This window comes from Mercenaria mercenaria, chromosome 1 (assembly GCF_021730395.1).
Source record: "Mercenaria mercenaria strain notata chromosome 1, MADL_Memer_1, whole genome shotgun sequence".
NCBI classification, from domain to species: Eukaryota; Metazoa; Mollusca; class Bivalvia; order Venerida; family Veneridae; genus Mercenaria; species Mercenaria mercenaria.
Genome location: NC_069361.1, coordinates 45,072,326 through 45,082,415, shown reverse-complemented (window position 1 = coordinate 45,082,415; position 10,090 = coordinate 45,072,326).

Genomic DNA, 10,090 nt, shown 5'->3' with positions numbered 1-10,090 from the left:
CCTATTCTATTATTTTCAGTATATTTTATACATCTTTTACGATGAACAGACCATGCTTAAACACTATTGCCGCCCATTTCTTGGTTTTAAAGTCTTTCACAAGCATAGTATCCCAATTCGCACTTATTTTGCATGGTATTATGCCAATATCGGTTATAACGTTATCGTCTGTGACAAAACCAGCTTTGTTAAAAGTCACTACTCTTTTATCGTCTTGAACACAAACATATATTAGTGATTTTGTACACAAAACACCGGAAACAGACCGAGGAACGGACGTTTTCCATACAAGTTTTCCACTTTCATTAATACAAACAACGTCGTCGCCCGTTCCAAGTACTATATGGCCGTCCGAGAACGCACCGATGCCGTGGATTTCTCTTATCTTGAAACCGTCTGCAAAAGTTAGTTCCTTGGCTAAAATATTGAACACTGGTGGTCGGCCTGGTCGTTTGGTTTGTCTGGCTTGGACGATGTCAATACAGTTGACTGGTTCCCTCGGGTAACCTTTGTATACGGCGGCGAACATATAGGACGGGTGTCGTGGACCGTCATCTGTGTTACCTATATGGCACAAGTCAACATAGGCCTGTTTAATATTTATCTTGTAAATAACAGTTATTCCGTATAGAGTGTCTAATACGGAGATGCATTTTTGTAACTGAAGAACAGCGAGTTGTGTGTGTGAGCCACTAATGGGGCACATCGTAGAACAATTTGCGAGCTTCATTTCTACCGCCAATTTCATGCCCTTCCGGTCGCGTTTCTGAATTTTATGTCCAAGAGAAAGTATTAAATTATCCTTTAAAATCAGCGCGTCTTCGCAACCATCAAGCTGAAACTTTTCCTTGATAACATATTTCGAACTTTTCGCATTTCTAAGAAATAGTTTCTTCACCGGTTTATCTGTCAAAACATCCGGAAGCGATTTCGATGAATTTTGGACGATTTGACCTTTCCTGTTTTTCACAGGTTGTGGTGTTAATGAAACATGTGGGAGTTTCAACCGTTCTTTGGCAGCTGCAATTTGTTTTTCGTACTTGTTAGGCAGCCTCGCGCTCTTCACACTGTTCTGTGCTGGGCGAGTTGTCGTTCCCGACAAGGTGAACGCCGGCGCGTTATTTTGCCATTTTAGTACCCCCGTCAATGTATTAGAATCGGAATCGACTGTTTCTTTTTCATCTGCGTCGTAAATATAGTCTGGTGGAGGTTTCTTCTTCTGACTGGCTTTATATGTTATAAGCAGTCTATTTTTCTCATCTATATCATCATTGTCGTCTGCTATATAGCCATTCATTCCGTGATCGTCTTCGTCTGCAAAGTTATACTCCTCATCAGACGACACCTGGTCGAAGCTCATGTACTTTGGCCTACCTCGGATAACGATGGGATCTCCATTGTAAGTTAGCATTTTCATGAACTTTGAATCAACAGTAACTTCGATATAATTCGGTAGGCTATATAGCAGCATATTTGCGCCATGAATCTGTTTCTTCACATATTGTAGTTGATACACCATATCCTTCGGCTTCTCGTGCCTACCGAACTTTTTTGGGGCCGCTTTAGATATGAAACCGTGAAGCTGTTGTCTCGAAAGATCAGAAAGTTCGTCTGCCGTGAAAGCTTTTATCTTCATCTTGGTTTGTTTAAGCTTTTTCTTCATATCTCTGTAGAATCTGTCAAGATGAATTTCTTCATCATTTACACGATACAAAAGGTTTCTCTGGTATGAACCATCGAGAATTCGCTTCCCCCTATCACGTAGATGGACCAAGTCTTGAATTTTCTCTTCCATTTCCAGTTGCAGACGGTCATATATATCACGCACGTGCAAACATTCGCATGGATGCACTTCGTGGTCTTTGTTCTTACATTTGAGACAACAATAACATTCATGATGCAGACAAAAATATTCCAACTTCTTTCCATGAATATCACACATTTTGTTAACTGAAGTGTCGGGTTTTAAATTTAAATCAGGATGTGCAATAGGCCTACATAACTAATAATTATAACCGAGTACAGCCATTTCTATGACACTTTCCCTAGCTAAAATCATACCATAAAAATCAATGTAATCGAAACCAAAAAGATAAAAGAAATATTTTCTTTATCTTTAAATGTTCAGCGAACCCTTTGCGGTAAAACAATAGTCAGTTCTACACTTTTCAACTAGCAAAAGAATTCAACAGACATTTTTAAACTATATTGTACCTTACATTAAACTGTTCGATTAAAAAACCTTTAGTGAATAGTTACTAAGGACTTTTAAAAGGCAGAAAACATTATTCAATGGATATATGTAACTGCTGATATAGGTGTATTAGAAAATTACCAGTTATTAGCTATTCAAAATGTGTGATAGACATAAGCAAATGCCGCTGGACCATTACTGCTTAGAGCATGAACTTATAATGTGCGCGCAATGCGCGACTGAGGAACACACACAAACTCCGTGTGAAAGTATGCCGATTATAGAAGCATCGACACATATAGTTCCAAAATTGGACATTGAAATGTCTGAACTAAGAAAGCTGAAAATGGTAAGCCAGTCTATACTTGATGGAAAGCGGCAGGATGATACTTTAAGAACTGTCTCTGAAGCTGAAACGCTCCTAGATAAATATGTGGAAGAGGTAAAGCAAAAATTGAGAAAAGCAAAATCATCGTTACGTCCATTTTCAGAGCTTTCAAGAGAAGAAAGATGGAAACTGAAAGCCGTAGTAACCAAGAAGATACCAAATGGACCTCCCGTGCGAGAAACTGAAGATTATCAAGAAGCGCGAGACTTAGTCACGAGACTTGAAGAAGTACGGAAGCAGACGAAGACCGTAAAAGAGACTTTGAACAGTTTGCCAAACTATGTAGAAGTATCTGTGAATCAAGACTTTATCAATTCTCTAAAATTTGACGGAAATCCTATTCTGATAAAAAGGAAAGGCGAGGTGGAAGATAGCGCGGACGAAATGGACGACTCCACCTCCTCGTTGACCGTAGGTCAAGAAACCGTGTACTTGATAGAGAAATCTTCATTTACTTTAGAGCACTGTACAGATATTGCTTTTGTCGGCGAACATTATATCATCGCGTCCGTTGGAGACAGTGTACAAAAACGGGATAGAAAGAAAATGTCATTTAGGCAAGCCATTACACTTCCGGGAGCGGCAAATCTTTGCGTTATCGGAGAAACAACGGAAGTATCGGTTCTGCAGCAGAGGTCGGGGCATATAGTCGTGTTAGAAACAGCATTAAACTTAACAATACTTTACAAGCTGATGATTGATAGACACTGTCTTGATATAAGTTATCTAGAGAGCGTGATGGGCACTAGGGGGTGTCCAGAACAGTCGCCCGTGTTTGTCGTCTGCTATAGTAGCCAAGAAGGTTTTATGACGGAGGAGTACGTTGACCTCATTCAAGCAAAGCCAACAAAGTATCCAGGAAAACCGCCAACATTTGCAATAGAAGCTAGAACCATTGCAGAAAACACATTCGGTAAAAATAAATCTCGTTTTCGCGGCATATGGAGCGTCTCCACTTTCCAGAACAGGCACGTCATCGTTGGTGCATCAAAAGGAGTCACCTGCATCAGCAAAACTGGGACATTGGTATGGACAATTGACTTGTATAAACAGGTAACGCAGGTAATGGCTTATAGAACTATCATCTTTGTTGCGGTGAAAGATGAAAGGAAGATAATCACAATAGGGAAGCAGGGTCACGTAATTGAAGAAAATATACTACCACCGATGGACTTGTATCCGCAGAAAATGAGCGCAGCTGAAGATATCCTTATGGTGAAATACAGCGGACAATACAAATGGGCTATTTTTAAGAAAATGTACGAAATGGTGGAATAACAACCGATATTCAAGTAGAAATAAGTATGTGGGTGGTTTTCAAAATAATGAAGCAAAAGTGTGACATAGGGGTTAAAAATTCAAACTTATTTCTTAGGGTGGTCATCTATTTTTTATGATAGCAAATACTTCAAATTTGAAGGAAATAACTTTGGGAAAGTGTTGAGAAATGCCAAAAAGAAAATATTTCAGCCTTTAATTCGAAAGTTCAGTGAATTTTTCGTAAGATGCGTGATAAATGTTGCAGCGTTTTATGACAAGGAAATATGTATAACAGTAATTTTTTCAACATAAATGATAAGTAATGGGTGTATGTGTATGGTTTGAAACTTTTTTAATCATATGTTTGTGGACATTGGTTTTTAAAATCACCCTTTCTGCACAAATCTGACATGAAAATAAAACCTAGAAAAGTTGTTGCTGAATGCAAAATAACTAACATGTAATTTTAAAACCTATTTTTTTCTCTCACTTTGCATGTTTATAAACCACATGCCAAATTTCAAGAATGTCCAGTTATTCTAATTTATAGAATTGTCAACTCAAAATTGAGTTATTTTACAGATGCACAGGGGACACATACTGAAGATCAGTGTAATATTCATCCATTATTAGTTTTCTATTCATAAAAAGACTAATGGTAATCAACTTTAGACAAATACTATTAAAAAATTAGTTTATTCCACAAAATAAATACAAAATTGAAAATTTTCACTACAAAAACATTCAAAATTCAACAATGTAATGCTTTAAATGAAAAAATAAGTGACTTTATACATAACTAACACATTGAAATCTTTTAGTTTACATTCAATGCTTATTCATGGTAGAAAAATGACAAAATACCATGCATGATAAAATGGAATAGTAATATTCATACATACTTTATAATGTTACTAAAAAGGGTGCACAGGGGACAAATTGTATCAAAATATTTATTCATAGAATATGTTCATGGTAAGTAAAATTCTTTTAACTACACAATATTTACTAGTGAACATTTACATATTTAGGTAAACTTAAGAGCTTAAGAAGCAACAAAATTGATGTTTCCACTTTTAAACTAGAAAATTGGCACATTCAGAAAAAAATGCAAACAATGAATTTTAAATTGTCCAGGCTTCTTATATAATGCTAAATTATCAAGTAATGCCTAAATTTTGCACTCACATTGCTAAGAATATAGAACTGCCACCACAAATTACAGTAATGCTATGATAATTGATATATGTCAAAAAAAGGGTGCACAGGGGACATCACTTTTGGCCCTATGAATGTTTAACAGTCAGTAATATGTGAAGTAGAACATTGCTTATGTATCTGTTGTAACTCCCTTTCAAGGAAAATAAAGTAAAATCCCATTTTATTTAAAGAATAAAAGAAATCTGACACTTAACAACTGAAAAGGTGCACAGGGGACATTTTTAGGTGTATAGACATCCATCAAGTTTCTGAAAAAGTTGATTTATTAAAGAAAAAAATCATACTATGTCTTCACAGCTGAAAGGATAAAGATCTTAGAAAAACATTAAGACTTTAGAAAAGTAATAAGGTTATGAAATTGTAGTGTTCAACATTTAAATTTAGTATTTTTTTCACTATTTTTTGTGAAGGGGGTTCCATCACAAGATGTGAAATATTGGTAACAATAAGATGTAGGTAATGAAAAGAAGTATTTTATTTAAATGTGCAGAGATTAAGTTACACAAAAAAGCCAAAGCTGTACCAATAAAGCATGGTTTTAAAAAGTAAGCCGCAGTTGAAAACTATAGTTCATGTAAAATGTCACACTTTTTTGGGTGCACAGGGGACAAAATTAGCTATATAATTTAATATAACTTTAAAACTGTTTGAGTCATTAAGCTGAAATTGCACACATTTATTGACTACATTGATTTGGATATTATTTGCCCCAAAATACATTCTAAAACTAAACTGAATTAAAGTAAGGTGAGAGAGAAGAAAAAGCTTCATTATTTTGAAAACCACCCATGTACAAGCAAGAGCGAAATAATTTCAAGGAAATACAACAGATAAGGAAGTATCTATTACCGTGACTTACAGAGTAATGCGGTTGTATAATCATAAGTGCATGCGTGCTTGATCAGTTAAGGAGGGTACAACGGCGGGACAATCGTATATGCATCACTCGAGAACTATTTCGTTGTTAAATGTTAAAATAACTAAATTTCTTTCTTACTTGACATATTCCAATTGAAACAATATTGTAAGGCCCTTCATTGCTTACTGCGAAATGCTACATGTACCATGTAAAGCTAGGCCTACTTTACTGTCTGTCTGTCTTCGTGTTAAAAAGGAGATAAAATAGATTCTTTCAACGTTTTTTGAAAAACTGTCAGGTTCTGTCCCGAAGCAGTATGAAAGTAAACGAAGTAGATATACAGGCTTGTTTCGGCTCTGAACAGATGGCCGAGCCTTTAGATAATTCTTTCTTTTTGAGCGCATTACTTTTGTTATTTGTAATACATATACGACCATTATCGGAAAGAACACCCTCATAAATTTATACATACACTTGTATTGTAAAGTACGGAAACACTGCTACATCCTCTCTGTAATACACACAAAAACTACACTACAGTAATATTCTAGACAGATTCAATATTAAAGCTTACAACAGAATTTACGGGAAATGGGACTATATCATCGCGAATTTGCACCACGTTGGTCCGTTATTTTCCGCTGTACGTATTAGCTTTCTGTATAAACTGTACCAATAAATCACCGCGGGCTGCACGAGACAGTGGTAAAAATGTACATCAAACATGTAAACAAAAACTATCAGCTTAACATTTGTGTTGTGTTCAATTTTCGAAAGATCTGGCACACACTCAACTAGGTCTTTATTGCGTTTGTTCCACACATACTTTTAATAATGTATTATGGGTTTCACTAGAAAATAAATCGCATCGCCTTAGTCGGTTTCCACATGAAATGATGGATATAATTTTTACATTAAATTTGGATGCCGACATGTATAATCCGAACTAGGTTCCCAGTGTGGTATTTCGTGGTACTTCCGTAACACTTGGAGGATAGGCTCGGGCACGACTGTTCGAGAAGGGTCTATCTCAGTATGTTCCCGTGCATTGGACTGTCGCAATCTCTTGCATGTTTCCCTGATGATTCCCGTGTACGGCTGCCGTAAAATGTTTCAAGTCACTTTTCTACTGACAAGCTGTTTATCCTATTCTGAAACACAGCAAAACAAAGCAATCGGATTTTGCAGTGTAAAATCCATGATTTTACCATGAATATAGTGAAAAAAATTCCAGAATCATGGCGGCTGACGTTCAATATGTATGTACACTGACGTTTTCATGGGCGAGTTCTGAGACTAGTTAACCCCACCGTGACAGTGAACAGCGAGGACCGTACTGGCTCTGCCTTCTGCATGTGTCTTCAACCTCAAGTGTGCCTATCATAACAACGTTGTTTATACAAGTATTTGAGTCACACAAGGCGGTCTGAAATCTTCTTACTACTCATATTGAAAGACGTCTCCAGGCGGTTATCAAAATCTGTCCACGCCAAAATTGCATTTCCATTAATTCTGACCAAAATGCAAATAGTTCGTTCACCATTTTTTAGAATCAAAGCATATAAAACAATTTTTTGTGTGCGTTTGTTTTGGGTTTAACGCCGTTTTTTCAATAGTATTTCAGTTATGTAACGGCGGGCAGTTAACATAAGCAGTGTTCCTGGATTCTGTACCAGTATAAACCCGTTCTCCACAAGTAACTGCCAACTTCCCCACATGAATCAGAGGTGGAGTACGAATGATTTCAGACGCAATGTCTTTTATCAAATCGTCACGGAGAACAAACGGCGCGCCCGGGAATCGAACTCTAAGACCCCGCGATCCGTAGATCTGCGCTCTCCCTATTGAGCTAAGCGGACTGGTTATAAAACAAGGTCATTTGCTATGTGACCTTGAACATTTAACATACGACCCTCCATAAATAGGGCGATCCATTGGCCATTGGCCGGGATATCATCCTATGAAGCGCGACCTGTGTAGGTCTAGATCTATCCAGTTAGTGATCGGGAAGCTTATTTTCGTCCCCACTGCCGCTGTAAGCTTAACTTTTGGCCAGATGGTCCAAATCACAAGATGTTCGTTTTGGGCTGTAGTCTCATCCACTAGCCGTTTTCAAAGTAACCATATTAACCTAGTACGTAAATTCGAAAACAAGAAGCTCGTCTACTGACCACAGGTAAGTTTGATGTCACATCCCTCTCTAAAAGCCAGTATGTCATACGGACTGCAGGCTTCGAACATGTTATGGAGTTTGATGACGTCCCCAGTTCTTGATTAAAACCCATTTTCAGTGACCAAATCACTGTGACCTTAAATCTACCAAACTTTCTACTTCCACTAAAAAAACCAAAAAAACATTTATTGATCAACAACTGTTTTCGGTCTCGAGGTTACTGTGACACTTTGACCTTTGCCCGCTAAAACAAGTGTTCATCTACTGACCATGGACAATCTTCCAAAGATGTTTAATAGCGATAAACACACGCTTTCACCAACATTTCTCTTACACAAGATCACTATGACCTTGACCTACTGACTTTAAAACTACAGGTGATAATTTACTAACCTGAGGTAATGATTCAACCAATGTAGGTTTCAATTTTGAGGTCATTGTGACTGTGGCCTAAATAGTAAACACCCTATAAACAAGAGCTCGTCGAACACGAAATGCCCACCTTGATGCATTCAGTAATTGCACAAGGAACAGAAATTATTTGCTCAATGTAAAAAAAACTTCTACTGTTCTGGTTCAATGTGACATTGACCTTTGACCTACTGACCTCTGCTGGTCATAATCAACCTACCTATTAAGTTTAGTGATCCTAGGCCCAAGCGTTCTCAAGGTATCGTCCGGAAAGGGTTTAACTGTCCCAGGTCAGTGACCTTGACCTTTAGCCTACAGACCTCAAAATCTATAGGGGTCATCTACAGGTCATGACCAACCTCCCTATCAAGTTTCATGTTCCTAGGCCCAAGCGTTCTCAAGTTATTGTCCGGAAACGGTTTAAATGTTCTGGGTCACTGTAACCTTGACCTACTGACCTTAAAATCAATAGGGGTCATCTGCTGGTCATGATGAACCTCTCTATCATCTTTCATGACCATTGGTCCAAGCCTTCTCAAGTTCTCATCCAGAAACCGTTTAACTGTTCCTGGCCAATCTGACCTTGAACTTTGACCAAATGACCTCAAAATCGATAGGGGTCATCTGCTGGTCATTATCAATCTCCAAATCAATTTTCCTGATCCTAGGCCCAAGCATTCTTGAGTTATCACCCGGAAACCGTTTTACTGTTCCTGGTCACTGTGACCTTGACCTTTGACCTACTGACCTCAAAATCAATAGGGGTCATCTGCTGGTTATGACCAACCTCCCTATCAACTTTCACGATCCTAGGCCCAAGCAATCTTGAGTTATCATCCAGAAACCGTTTAACTGTTCCGGGTCACTGCGACCTTGAACTTTGACATACTGACCTCAAAATCAATAGGGGTCATCTGCTGGTGATGACCAACCTCCCTATCATCTTCCATGATCCTAGGCCCAAGCGTTCTTCAGTTATCATCCGGAAACCGTTTAACTGTTCAGGGTCTATGTGACCTTGACCTTTGACATACAGATTTCAAAATCAATAGGGGTCATCTGCTGGTGATGAACAACCTTCCTATCAACTTTCATGATCCTAGGCCCAAGCGTTCTTGAGTTATCATCCGGAAACGGATTGGTCTGCATACAGACCAACCGACAGACCGACATCTGCAAAACAATATACACCTCCTTCTTCGAAGGGGGGCATAATAAGAATCTAGTGACCAGTCAGCTGTGAAATCCAAACAATGATTTTCCATTTATTGATCAGTTTTCAGTCTTGAGGTCACTGATCCTGACTTTTGATCTACTAAGACAATGGGGACAGACATCAGGTTATGGAGACAGATGTTACGAGGACAGATATCATGTTATGGAGATGGAGACAGATATCATCTTATGAGATCAGATAGCATCATATGGGGACAAATATCATCTTATGGGGACATATATCATGTTATGGAGACAGATATCATGTTATGGAGACAGATATCATCTTATGAGGACAGATATCATCATATGGGGACATATATATTATGGAGACAGATATCATCATATGGGGACAAATATCATCTTATG